The sequence below is a fragment of the Polypterus senegalus genome, chromosome 12 (assembly GCF_016835505.1).
Source record: "Polypterus senegalus isolate Bchr_013 chromosome 12, ASM1683550v1, whole genome shotgun sequence".
Taxonomy (NCBI): Eukaryota; Metazoa; Chordata; class Cladistia; order Polypteriformes; family Polypteridae; genus Polypterus; species Polypterus senegalus.
In genome coordinates, this window is record NC_053165.1 from 7293401 (window position 1) to 7306561 (window position 13161).

At 43.2% G+C, this 13161-nt stretch overlaps 1 protein-coding gene across 3 annotated transcripts in view; it reads left to right on the forward strand.

Annotated features, from left to right (window-relative positions):
- The window catches only part of fhit (fragile histidine triad diadenosine triphosphatase), a 1101949-nt gene that overhangs the window by 941358 nt on the left and 147430 nt on the right, over positions 1–13161 (forward strand). The gene's annotated exons all lie outside the window — the stretch shown is intronic.

Here is a 13161-nt window from a genome sequence, read left to right on the forward strand (position 1 = left end):
TATATATACAAAGTACCGTAGTGTTGTAACTGACGCTCCCTCACAATGCAGGTCATGTGCCTCATTCGGGACTCCGTGGGCAACACAAAGTCCAACCAGCAGGACCCAAGGACCCTCTGTAGAGACACACATGAAGGAGTCCGGTCTTCATCACAGGCCACTAGATAGCGGCCATGTCTCGCCACCATATAGCATATAGTTGGGTGTACCAGTGAATAATGGAAATAAAAATGTAATCTTGTTTGAAATATTCAAGAAATGTGTCATCTTCGACTTGATGACTTTTGGTGGTCATTTCATCTTCTGCACTCTCAACTATTCACAGGAATGGACATTCTAAGCAAGGGGGGCCCAGACTTTTGCACGCCTCTCTAGTTGGTTTTCCTCCTGCGACTGTCTTGCTGTGTCCCTGCACCCTCAGGTCACCCGCTGACTCCATAATGGTCCTGACTCCCGGTGAGGGGGCTTTAACAGGTTAGTTTACCCGTCGCAGGTCCGACGCTCCTGCCGTCCTGTTGTTCACATCCCTCATCCTGCTTTTCTGGAATGGTGGCAGCCACAAGGAGGAGGAGATGATGAAGATTCAGAGCTCGCCTCGCAGACTCACAATTTGTAAGACCCCTTTAAGTGACGGCGGGGTGGAGACGTTATTTTTTTTTTTTTCCTTTTCATTGTTTCTCGCCTCGGCGGCTCCCGTTTCCTGCTTCAGTCAATGAGAGGAGATGAAGATGCCAGTTGAGTTGAAATGACTCTCTTGAAATTGTGCAGATAGTTTACAAACTGTTTCTTTAATTAATTTAAATCAGGAAAATGGATGCGTTTTTTTTTTACAGCGTTCATTAATTTCCTTTAATCAGTCTGCCTCTTAAATATGTGTGTTGCATTAATAAAATAACAAAAGAATGGCGTGCAGTGGTTTAGTAATGTCTTTGCTAATTAAATGTGCCTGATTCTCAGGCGTAGCTTGGCAATAAGCATGGAATTCTAATTATGGCTTCATTCGAGGCCGTCCTTTATGATGTGCTTGTTAATGAAATTAGATGTGCCTCCTTAAGAGATGGCGGCCTCTTCTTATGTGCACTTTTAGTACGCGTCGTCTTACTTTTGCAGTGAATTCACAATTAAAGTCCACTCATGTGGCGTTTTAGAACTTCTCACGAGAAAGTCAGGAGAAATGAGCTGCCTGTTCGCTCCTTTACATTGACGTGCGTTTGTTTATCAGAGGCTTTTATCCAAAGCGACTTAGAAAACGAGGTTTGACGACATCGAGTGTGACAGGAAAAGGGGACAAAATGGATCCTTAGAAGTGAAGAACTCAGAACAGAACACAAGCAGTTGAACATTAGGGCAGTCTGGACGAGAGCAGGCCATTCGGCCCAACGAAGCCCTCCAGTCCCGGCCACGAGCTTAGAAGGTTCCTAAAGTCCCCCTGTCTACCACACCGCCTGGTCATTTATTCCGTTTGTCAGTAGCTCTCTCCTAATGTTTCTGCAAAATGTATCCTTAAGTTTCCAGCTGTGTCACCGTGTTCTTGATGAACTCATTTTAAAGTCGCCATCTTGATCCACTGCACTGATTCCCTTCCTAATTTTACACACTTCACTCAGGTCTCCTCTTTATCTCCTTTTCCTTAAACTTTAAAGGCTCAGCTCTTTTAATCTTTCCTCCTAACTCATCCCCTGTAGCCCTGAATCAGCCTGGTCGCTCTTCTCTGGACCTTCTCTTGTGCTGCTATGTCCTTTTTGTAGCCTGAAGACCCAAACTGCACCCAGGACGCCAGATGAGGCCTCACTAGTGTGTTATAAAGCCTGAACAGAACCTCTTGGGACTTGTACTCCACACTTCAAGGCGCTATATAATCTGACAGTCTGCTAGCCTTCTTAATGGCTTCTCAACAATTAGAATTAGAACAATCTAGACGAGAACAGGCCATTCAGCCCAACAAAGCTCGCCAGTCCTATCCACTTGCTTCCTCCAAGAAAACATCAAGTCGAGTTTTGAAAGTCCCTAACGTCTTACTGTCCACCACACTGCTTGGTCACTCATTCCAAGTGTCTATCGTTCTTTGTGTAAAGAAAAACTTCCTAATGTTTGTGCGAAATTTACCCTTAACAAGTTTCCAACTGTGTCCCCGTGTTCTTGATGAGCTCATTTTAAAATAACAAGTCTCAATCCACTGTACTAATTCCCTTCATCATTTTAAACACTTCAATCATGTCACCTCTTAATCTTCTTTTGATTAAACTGTAAAGGCTCAGCTCTTTTAATCTTTCCTCATAATTCAACCCCTGTAGACCTGGAATCAGCCTGGTCGCTCTTCTCTGGACCTTTTCTAGTGCTGCTATGTCCTTTTTGTAGCCTGGAGACCAAAACTGCACACAGTACTCAAGATGAGGCCTCACCAGTGCATTATAAAGGTTGAGCATAACCTCCTTGGACTTGTACTCCACAGATCGTGCTATATAACCTGACATTCTGTTAGCCTTCTTAATGGCTTCTGAACACTGTTTGGAAGTTGATAGCTTGGAGTCCACTATGACTCCTAAATCCTTCTCATAAGGTGTAAAATCCTTCTCGTAAGGTGTATGTTTGACAGTTGATAGCATAGAGTTCACTACGACTCCTAAGTCCTTCTCGTCAGGTGGACTTTTGATTTTCTGACCTCCCATTGTGTATTCAGTCGTCACAGTGCAAATCCTGCTTACTACACCAAGTACTTTATTGTAGAATCACATCACACTCTAAACATTCTAGGTTTCTATTAATCTATCTATCTATTAAATAGTGCCTTTCACATCTATCTATCTATCTATCTATCTATCTATCTATCTATCTATCTATCTATCTATCTATCTATCTATCTATCTATCTATCTATCTATCTATCTATCTGTCTGTCTGTCTGTCTGTCTGTCTATTATATAGTGCCTTCACATCTATCTATCTATCTATCTATCTATCTATCTATCTATCTATCTATCTATCTATCTATCTATCTATCATATAGTGCCTTATCTATCGATCTGTCTGTGTAATTGCAGTAGCATGTGTGTTCAGATACTTCAAATACGTCTGTGATGTCACATCATAATTATTTTAAGGTCATTGTGTTCCGACTTTGGCCTGAAGTAACCTTTGGGACCCTGGTCTGATAAGTGGCAGTGCCGACCACCATAATATTACATGTAATTGTTCTCAGCAGTAATGAATTGAAAAGTCCTTCCTGTTTCAGTTAAACTTCGATTTCAGCTAAGAGATAGAAAAAATAAATTGAATTTTCAATTATGATGACTAGTTAGGACTCAAAAGTGATTAACTTCCTTAACTCGTGACGCCACGAAGGACTCAGAAATCCCACACATGCCTCCCCAAGCCAGTCAGATTCTGTGAAGTCTCGGAAATGTGGCAGACAGGAGCTCGTTTTTGTGAGCAGAATGTGCAGAGCAGCAAGCCGCTTGAGTTCCACTAAGTCATTTTATTCCTCCTTAATTACAGAGCAAAGATTTACACACGCGGTGACCATTTGCAGCCTCTCTCCAGGCGCTGTCCTAATTGGACAAATGTACCAGAGATTAGCTGGCTAATTACTGCAGGATTGCTCGGCTAATTCACATCTGAAGTGACTTTCGCGTTTCCCATTTTCTTCGGTGCTCGCTGACAGGTATTTTACGTATTTTCTGAGTTCAAAAAATGGACAGATGAGATATCAACTGATAAAAAAACTCTTTTGATTTGTTCTGATATTGGACATACAGTATGTGTGTATGCATGTATGTATTTGGGGCAGCAGTCACCTGTGTCACCTCACAGCTCCAGGTGGCTCCACATCACCATCAGTGCTAACTTTAAATTTTCTCTCCATTCCCATTTGGTGCTGGCGTGTGCCATGTTCAGTAATGGGCAGGCGCTATTCAGTGTTGAGTACTCCTTTGTGTGCTGTCAACTCCATTTTATGACAATAAACAGGGTAATAAAAGGGAACAATACATTTATTTCTTATTACGATTTCATTTTTAAACTCAGTTCTTCAGGTGACAACTCCGTGCAGACTGAGCTTATTGGGCCAGCATGTCTGTCACCACCTGACTGGTAGGGAGTGCAGGGCGAAGGAGTTTAGGGGAATTTAGGAGATCTAAAGTGCATCTGGATATCAGATTACAACAGGGAGTGGAGAGGAGCAGGCCCGAGTCTTACACACGTGCTTGATGTGCAAGTCACTTTATACGTAAATGCATTGGGATGGCGTTCACATTAGAAAGGCAATATATGCAATTCGAATCTTATCTTTTCTAGTCCATTTACCATTGTTCATTTTTATTCACTCAGTCACTCCCAATAACAATAAAATGTGAAAACTTCCATTTTTGTTATGTATATGTGTGCATACACTGTATATATACACCAGCTAAGAATAGTGGAAATCAAAATAATCAATGAAGACCTCAGCATATTCAGCCATGATGTTTGCAGTGCCCCATCTACTGTATCTAAATGCACTTGTAATGCACGTAGCAATAAAATGTATTTTTCATTCTAACAAGTGGCACATCGCAAACATTACCACTGTTATTATGAATCCCTTACCAAACAGCATATAATGGAGACATAGCAACTGGACATATACAGACACACACAGACACTTGTGCTTTTATTAAAAGGTGGATAAGCAGTTTATTAGGCTGTTACTATCTGTTGGATGTACTCGGCGTTCACAAAAGTATTTATTAATGCATGAAGTAATAAAATGCATTGCATTTTTCATTCCAACAGATGGTGTCACACAAACATTAGCACTGCTTTTACTCATCCTATCACAAATGTCATATAATAGAAACACAGCAACTGAACAGACACACATACACTAGTCCTTTTATTAAGGACACCATACTGTACCATTGTCTAAGTCCACTTAATCCTGAGCAGGGAGCCTAGCCCAGCAAGTACAGGGTGCAAGTCAGGAGCAATCTCTATCGATCTATCTATCTATCTATCTATCTATCTATCTATCTATCTATCTATCTATCTATCTATCTATCTATCTATCTATATCTATCTATCTATCTATCTATCTATCTATCTATCTATCTATTATATAGTGCCTTTCATATCTATCTATCTATCTATCTATCTATCTATCTATCTATCTATCTATCTATCTATCTATCTATAGTATCCTTCTATCATATCTATCTATCTATCTATCTATCTATCTATCTATCTATACACACATACACAAATACACAGGGACTGGACGAGTCTCTGAGTATCCTTGAGCAGAGCGCAGACAAAGCTCAGGCTTAAAACCTCATAAACCACCAATGGAGAGACTTCAAGATGGCCAGTTCCATTTTTCAGACGCTTCCCATGCAGGCTAACAGAGCTTGAGAGGATCAGGAAGGAAGAATGAAATCCAGCAATCCATTATTCAACCCGCCACATCCTAACCACAGGGTCACGTGGGTCTGCTGGAGCCAATCCCAGCCAACAAACCCCAGGCAGGATGCCAGCCCACCGCACGGCACACACACCAAGCACACACTAGGGACAATTTAGGATCACCAAATGAAATAAACTGGCCAAATCCAGGTGTGCAAAGCTTTTAGAGATTCACCAAGAAGACTCACAGCTGGAATTGCTGACAAAGTGTCTTCGTCAAAGTGCTGAACTAAGGGCCTGAATACTGCTAGGAATGAGAAATTTCCTTTTTTGATGTTTACTAAGTTTGCTCACCTTTCTAAAATTACATTTTCACTTTGTCATTATGGCTTATTGAGTGCAGTTTGATGGACAATTGAAATTAAATCTGCAACACAAACAATTGTACTGAAATGATGGGTTCTGAATATTCTCTCTCTCTCTCTCTCTCTCTCTCTCTATATATATATATATATATATATATATATATATATATATATATATATATATATACACAGTAAATATATATATGTATATTTGCAGCTGGAGATCCACAAAGGGAGAAAATGAATCACGTATCATAAAGTAGTTTTTATTCCTGAGCTTTCAACCCCTGCCAGGGGTTTTCATCCGAGGATAATGCTTAGACTTTGAAGAATCAAAGGCAATATATAGCAAAAATTATGGGGGTATTGGGTGTAAAGTCTTGTTTATTATGAATATGTTCTTCTTAAGTTTGCATATGCTGGATTTATGTCCAAGTGTCTGTTGATGGCATTCTTATTTGATAACCAGGATTCGGCCAGCTCTCTGGCACTTACGAAAAGTGCCAGAGAGCTGGTCGAATCCTGGTTCCTCTGATGATCACGGGGTCCATGATGTGCCTGGGCCTCCTAAAATCCACCACCAGCTCCTTGGTTTTGCTGGTGTTCAGGTGTAGGTGGTTTGATTTGCACCATTTAACAAAGTCCTTGATTAGGTTCCTATACTCCTCCTCATCCTGCCCACTCCTGGTGCAGCCCACCATAGCAGTGTCGTCAGTGAACTTTTGCGCGTGGCAGGATTACGATTCGTATTGGAAGTCTGATGTATGTTGGCTGAACAGGACCAGAGAAAGTCCAGTCCCCTGCGGCGCTCTTGTGTTGCTGACCACAATGTCAGACCTGCAGTTCCCAAGACGCACATACTGAGGTCTGTCTGTAAGATAGTCCACTGATGCCACCTGGTATGAATCTGCTCCCATCTCTGTCAGCTTGTCTCTAAGGAGCAGAGGTTGGATGGTGTTGAAGGCACTAGAGAAGTCCAAAAACATAATTCTTACAGCACCACTGTCTCTGTCCAAGTGGGAGAGGGATCGGTGTAGCATGTAGATGATGGCATCCTCCGCTCACACCTTCTCCTGGTATGCGAACTGCAGAGGGTCGAAAGCATGGCGGACCTGTGGCCTCAGGTGGTGAAGCAGCAGCCACTCAATGGTCTTCATCACATGTGACGTCAGAGCAACAGGCCAGTAGTCGTTCAGCTCACTAGGACGTGGTACCTTTGGGACTGGGGTGATACAAGATGTTTTCCAAAGCCTCGGGACTCTCCCCTGTTCCAGGCTCAGGTTGAAGATGCGCTGTAGAGGACTCCTCAGCTCCAGTGCACTTGCCTTGTGCAGTCATGGCGATACACCATCTGGACCTGCTGCTTTGCTGGCACGAAGTCTCCTTAGCTCTCTGCTCACCTGGGCTGCTGTAGTTGTGGGTGGGGATGTCTCACCTACGCTGGTATCAGCAGAAGGATGGGTGAAGGATGCAGTACTCCGAGGTGAGAGTGGGTTAGGGTGGTCAAACCTGTTAAAGAAGTTATTCATTTGGTTTGCTCGATGGTGGCACCCCACTTCGAGCTGCAGCCAGTGATGATCTTCATCCCATCCCACACTTCCTTCATGCTGTTATTCTGCAACTTCTGCTCCAGCTTTCTCCTGTACTGCTCTTTCGCTGCCCTGAGCCGGACTCGGAGTTCTTTCTGCACGCGCTTGAGCTCCTGCTGATCAGTGTATACTTTTTTATATATTTTAAATACAGATCCAAACTCCACTACTTTTTTTTTTTTTTTGTAGAATATGTCAATATCTAATTCCACGCCTTAGCAGGTCTCGCCGTGAGCGCCATTTGTTGTGCTATAAGCGGAGGCCTCGCTCGACCCCGTGCCCACACACCTGCTCCCCTCGGAGCGCCGCTGCGTCTGTCGAGCGTCTTCAGGTGGCATGAGTGGGCTGTAAGCTGTTGGTGGTTCTGCTGCTTTTTGCATATGCATTGAAATGCCATCCATCTTCTTCTGTGACCCGATACATATTCATAAGAGGAATTGTAAGGCGATGTATTTTGAAGTCCTACTGCTGGGAGACTTGCAGGTAAGAGAGGAGGTCTAGGAAAGAATCATCCCACTTTGTCACATATTTAATATAAATATCGCATCGTTTCGTTTCAAACGTTTCCTTGAGGTATTTTACGGTGATTCTCAAAAAACGTTGTCCTTGGCACCCTGGCCATCTGTACTTGTAGGGGTGACCCCTAAATAAGAAAGCCTGGCATCTCTGAAAATCCACGCAAGCCAAATATCACAAAGTTGGATTTGGGGGTCTGCTTATGGCAGCTGAAGCTGGGAGTGAAAAGCCGAGTTCAGAAATCAGGACCCAGCTGTCACATTCTGGTGACAGACTTTTAACGGCCGTTTGACCGCAGCTGCATTCATGTCTGTTATATTTCGGTGCCATTAAGTTACTTTACACTTTATCGTTTTCCAAAAGGAAATTGTTTACATCAGAAATGTAGAAACTTACAGTAAACCTTCATTCGTAATAGCGAGACAGAGCTGGTCTGAGAGAATTGCTGTGGGCCGAGGAGAGTGGGAAGCCGGGCAGTGCCCTCCTCACTCACATGCCAGCCTCTGTTTGAGTCGCTCTACCTGTCGCCACGTGTTGGAGCGCACATCGCCTCTGCTTAGCTAGCAGTACCTGTTTGTTTAGTGATTTTTAAAGTTTGTCCTGTTTCACTTCTACACGGGCAGAGCCGCATGAGACAGCTAGTCAATATATATATATAAGAACCAATGTCTGTCTGTCTGTCCGCTTTTCATGAGAGAACTACTTAACGGATTTAGATTGTTTATGTTTTTCCATAATTTGCTGGAACATTCCAGTTGATTTTGTGACTTCACGCTAAGTACCAGAGCTCAATTGCGATAACGATTTATTTGCGCGAATCTGAGAGAGAGGCTACAGGCCGAGGGGAGGCGTGACCTCAGGAAGGGGAAGTGGGCGGAGCCCGCCTCACTCACATACCAGCCTCCATTTGAGTTCCTCTATCTGTCGCCACGTGTTGGAGCGCACCTCGCCTCCATTTGCTGTTCAACAGGCATCATCATCATCTGCAGATTGTTAAGGAGTAACGTTTGACGTTTTTGAGAGAGGCTGTGTCTTCGTGGGTAGCTGCTGATTGGCAGAGAGATCACTGCCATTTACTTTTCTCACCACGCGGGGTGGGCGCTGTCCCGTCAGAGCTGAACACGATCAGATACAGTGCCAACGTTTGACATTGGAGCGTACCGACCTTCTGCTTGCCCAGAATTACATTTATTTTTTATTTTTATATTAACACATTTCAATACGTGTCCGCCACTGCTGATGAACACGTATTTTAGCACAGCTGCAGTTATGCTTGTAATGGCGTTGGTGATCTGTTCTCTAAGATGATTTATGTTTCAGATACCCTAAAAAAATGCGTTTGAATAAAGAGCAACCAATTGAAATCATACTGATGGCCGGGTCAGGATTGAAATGTGTTTTCAAAACAATGGCAGTCATGTAGAGCATATTATATAAATAAAAATGTTTTCATAAAAAAATGTTTATTTTTCCTATGTATGGAAACTTATGGCTCACCCTGTATATATACTAGGGGGCTTTGCCCCCTGCTTGCTTCGCTCACCAACTCCCCCAGCGTGCGCTACGTGCCACCCACTCGAGTTGTGAAGAGGGGGTCCGAATGCATCCATAGTTGACGCGGTCGCTCTGAGCGTCTGAGACCCCCTCTTAAACGGTGATACAATGACAAACAAATAGGTTTTTTCTTCCTCCTCTTTGCTCGATCTGCTGCTGCCGTGTGACATGATCTGCATCTTGTGCGGCGCTTCGAACATTTAAAAGCCTGTACGGCGGCTGTCCTACTCTTTGACTTTTATTTCACGTCTTGTCTCGCGGGACGTGAGTTCTTGATATCTTTTAGTTTATAACTTAAAAACGGAATAAGAATCTGAAAATCTCACAACATCACATTAAAGTTCTATACATTCTGAAAAGAATTATGCCAAACATATATATGTAGGTTTTAAAATAATCCGTTTTAAAGTGTGATATAAAATCGTTGCACTTTTAGGCTAAGGATTTTATATAGAGAGAGTAGATATTTGAGACGCTTCTAAGAGGAACCCTTTTAAAATCCATCTTCAAGGTCCAATTCCGTACATGTAGGTCTTTGAAAACATTCCATAGTCCGAATATTAATGCACAAAAACATAATAACCGGCTGACATGACATCAACGTGAGTTATGACTGGGACATCCTGCATATCGAGACTCGCTGTATACTTGCAATTTGGGTCCTTTTTCTAGAAGACGCCCTGCTAATTTCCGCAGGACACCGCATCGCATTTTCGCACTGACCTGGGATTGTCAGGAATTATGAATTGCACTTTTTAAATAGATTATATCGTTCTATTATGATAAAAGTCCGTGTTTTATCTTGCAAAAATGTAGCTGAATACTGTAATGATTAAATCCGTTGTATGTTAACATTTGTTTTTATTAAATTCGTTTATACAGTCCACATATAGCGGTAACCGGCCCCGCTTGGTCAGCCTTAGGTAGAGTGATGAAACTTTACAACGGGTGTCGCGAGCGCGCGCGCGCGTGCGTGTGCGTGTGTGTGTGTGTGTGTGTCATTGCTCTGATAATGCATTGGAATGGCTGGATTTGCAATGCCGGCCAATGGTTCATGGGGTGGGGAGCACCTGGCTGGGAGGGCCAAATAAAAACTGTAAGGGGAGGAGCCAACCGGCGGGAGAAAGATGAAGAGGAGGAAAGAGGGCGCAAGTGAAGACCCCATTAAATAAATAAATAAATAAATAAATAAATAAATAAATAAATAAATAAAAGAAGAGGGAAAGGCTACACGACTGCATGGAAAAAGTCGGATGAACCCGGCTGCATGTCAATAAGAATCGTCTTCCTTTTCTTCTGGATGTGGTGAAGTTACTCGGGAGAGGAGCCGACGGGCCGGCATGAGGGACTCACTCAGTGTGTGATTTACGTTTTCCGAGGTACGACTCGGCGCCTCCGTCACAACAACAAACTACGTGATCGTGCATAACAGTGGACATTTAAAGGACTGTGGTTTTCATGAATTATTGTCTCGCATTTGTGTATTGCTGGGGCATTTTGCTTTGTGATTCGATGTGCAGCGCGTAGTTTGTTTTGCACACATTCGTATTTACTGTATAATGACAATTCGGGTTTAAATCAACGTTTGCTTTCGCTTGAGTGCTTCTGTACCTGTAGAGGTCTAGTAGGGGAGTAGTGTTGGTCGCTCGCGCGCAGGATTATTTACTTGTTTGTTTATTTATTTATTTATGCCCTGCGGTGGGCTGGCGCCCTGCCTGGGGTTTGTTTCCTGCCTTGCGCCCTGTGTTGGCTGGGATTGGCTCCAGCAGACCCCCGTGACCCTGTAATAGGATATAGCGGGTTGGACAATCTTTCTTCTAGTACTTTTATATAAATCATCTATTCTAAACTTATAGCGCTTTCTTTCTTTCTTTCTTTCAGCTAGTACCTTTATATAATCACCTATTCTCCCGGCTAAACTTATACAGCACTTCTTTCTTTCTTTGTAGGTCGGCAGCGCATATTGTAATCGCGCCGGCTCGGGGAGCGGTACAGATTATTGGTGGCCTATACGGGGTGCCGTTTTTCCGGTTTTTCATCCACTTTATTTCATTTACCGCACACAATAATACACAAAAATGTCGACCGAGAGCCTTGAGCATTTTTTCTTACTTTTTTTTTTTTTGCCGACTCTTGTGCGTCTCGTGAGCGAGGTGGATGGCCTGGTCGCCACGTCACAGTCCGAGCACACCAAGAGGTGGACGAGACAGCGAGCCTGTTAGATAATTTATAGATTTCAACTCCGAAGAGCAAAAGCCAGGATCAGGGACCTATGGATGCCCCGCTGAAGTTGCCGCCGTGGGCAGATATGTGCAGGGGCAGCTGGATGAGCTTCAAGTCCGGATAGCGGAAATGGAAGAAGCTCTTGACGGATACGCGGATGCAGCGGTGGCTGCCTGTACATTTAAGAAGTCTGGAACAGAAACTGCTAGACTGCGTACTGAGGCGATGAAGAGGAGTATCGCTGCCGTGCGGCTGGAGGTGCCAAAGCTGGAAGCCTCCTGGCTGTTTTGCTTCTCTTAAGTTTCAGGAAAAACACAGACCATGCGACCAAATAAAAAAAGAAAACCAGACCTGTTTAATACGGTATTCAATGAATTTTCTAAGTTAATACAACAGTAGCACATGTCTGCCAAATAAATCTAAGTGTCAAAAAAACTCAGGAAATGTCAAATTCAAGCTTGGGAGCAGAACATTAAACAGGACTCGTCCTCACTCAAATCAGCAACTTTAACTGTAAAAGCTCAGTTTCTCACAATATCGTTTTACAATATAAAAACCGGAGAGCCTCTTCATACAGTGGTATTCAAAATGCTTACAGCACCAGGAGTTAGAGTGGTCTGTTTGTTTTGCCTTCCTGTGTATATTTTTCCATTTGTTAATGCAATCGTGCTAATTACTTTTATTCCGTATTTCATTATTGTTCATTAGTTATCTTCTGTTTTGTTAATCATCTTACAGTTACCTTTCTTTTTTTTCCTCAATTGTTCCGTTTTTGATTTTTGCCTGTTGCCTTCTCCTCTTCATGTTGAGCCTGGGGGGGTAGGACCCCTTATTATACCCACCATATTGTCTGCTAACAGGACAGCCACCTGAGCCTCTGCCTAAGAGTCACCCATTCTGTGCCCACTCAAGCGCAGCGTTCTGTTAGGTGTTGGTCCCTTTTTCATTTTTACACATTTTTAGAGATGATCCCACACCAAATCTCGCAATTTTACACTCCTTTTGGTGTTTGATTTTTTTTCTTTGGGTCACTGAAGCTTATTAGAATATCCAACTGTTTCGATTCCTTTTCATTTGTATCCTGATGTCCACGGCCTCATCCATTCTTGCCCCCTAATCATCCCTTGTCTCTAACTGGCTATCTCCCTCACCACTTCACTACCCTTATGTGTTTGTGAGGGTGCAGCTGCAAAAATGGCTGCCGTCACATCGTCCAGGTGGATGCTGCACATTGGTGGTGGTTGAAGTGGATCCCCTTGTCTGTGTAAAGCACTTTGAGTAGCAAGAAAGCTCAATGTAAATGTAATGAAGTCATTGAAATTACGACCCTTTGCACGCCACACTTACTCTGCAACCTTTGTTTCATCAGTCCACAGAACATTCTGGAATGTCAAGGTGGTCTTCAGCAAACTTCAGGCTCATGGGGATGTGTTTTTTGGGAGAGCAGTTGGCTTCCCCCTTGGTGTCCTACCTGTTGAGTGTTTTGTGCGTGGTAGACTCACGAAGAGAAATGTTCTCCAGTTCCAGTGACTCCTTCAA